Raw genomic sequence first — 389 nt, 5'->3', positions numbered from 1 at the left:
AGTAAGAGAGAGAGAGAGAGAGAGAGAGAGAGAGAGAGAGAGAGAGAGAGAGAGAGAGAGACCTGATTGACGTCTCTGATTATTGGTGATGGATCAGAAAACCTGAAATCTGAGAATCAAACTGATCAATCAATCAATCAAAAGATCAAACAGATCAGTCAGAGTTTGTTTGTCAGCCGTTCAGACCAGAGGATTAAAATTAAAAATTGATCTCTGCAGCGTTTTGATTAGAACCTCAGATTATTTAAAGGGTTTGATCTTCACTGCTGCAAACTACACAAACTACACAGATTAAATACACAAACTACACAAACTACACAGATTAAATACACAAACTACACAGATTAAATACACAAACTACACAGATAAAATACACAAACTACACTGAT

The 389-nt window shown here is 36.0% G+C and overlaps 1 protein-coding gene across 1 annotated transcript in view; it reads left to right on the top strand.

Annotated features, from left to right (window-relative positions):
• LOC119417260 (F-box/WD repeat-containing protein 7) overlaps nt 1-389 on the top strand; it is a gene marked incomplete in the record, with an annotated part of 18,888 nt that overhangs the window by 3,325 nt on the left and 15,174 nt on the right.

Source organism: Nematolebias whitei, chromosome 1, assembly GCF_014905685.2.
Source record: "Nematolebias whitei isolate Nwh7 chromosome 1, NemWhi1, whole genome shotgun sequence".
NCBI lineage: Eukaryota > Metazoa > Chordata > Actinopteri > Cyprinodontiformes > Rivulidae > Nematolebias > Nematolebias whitei.
The sequence above is the reverse complement of the archived record's forward strand: the minus strand, read 5'-3'. Positions and strand labels throughout refer to the sequence as shown.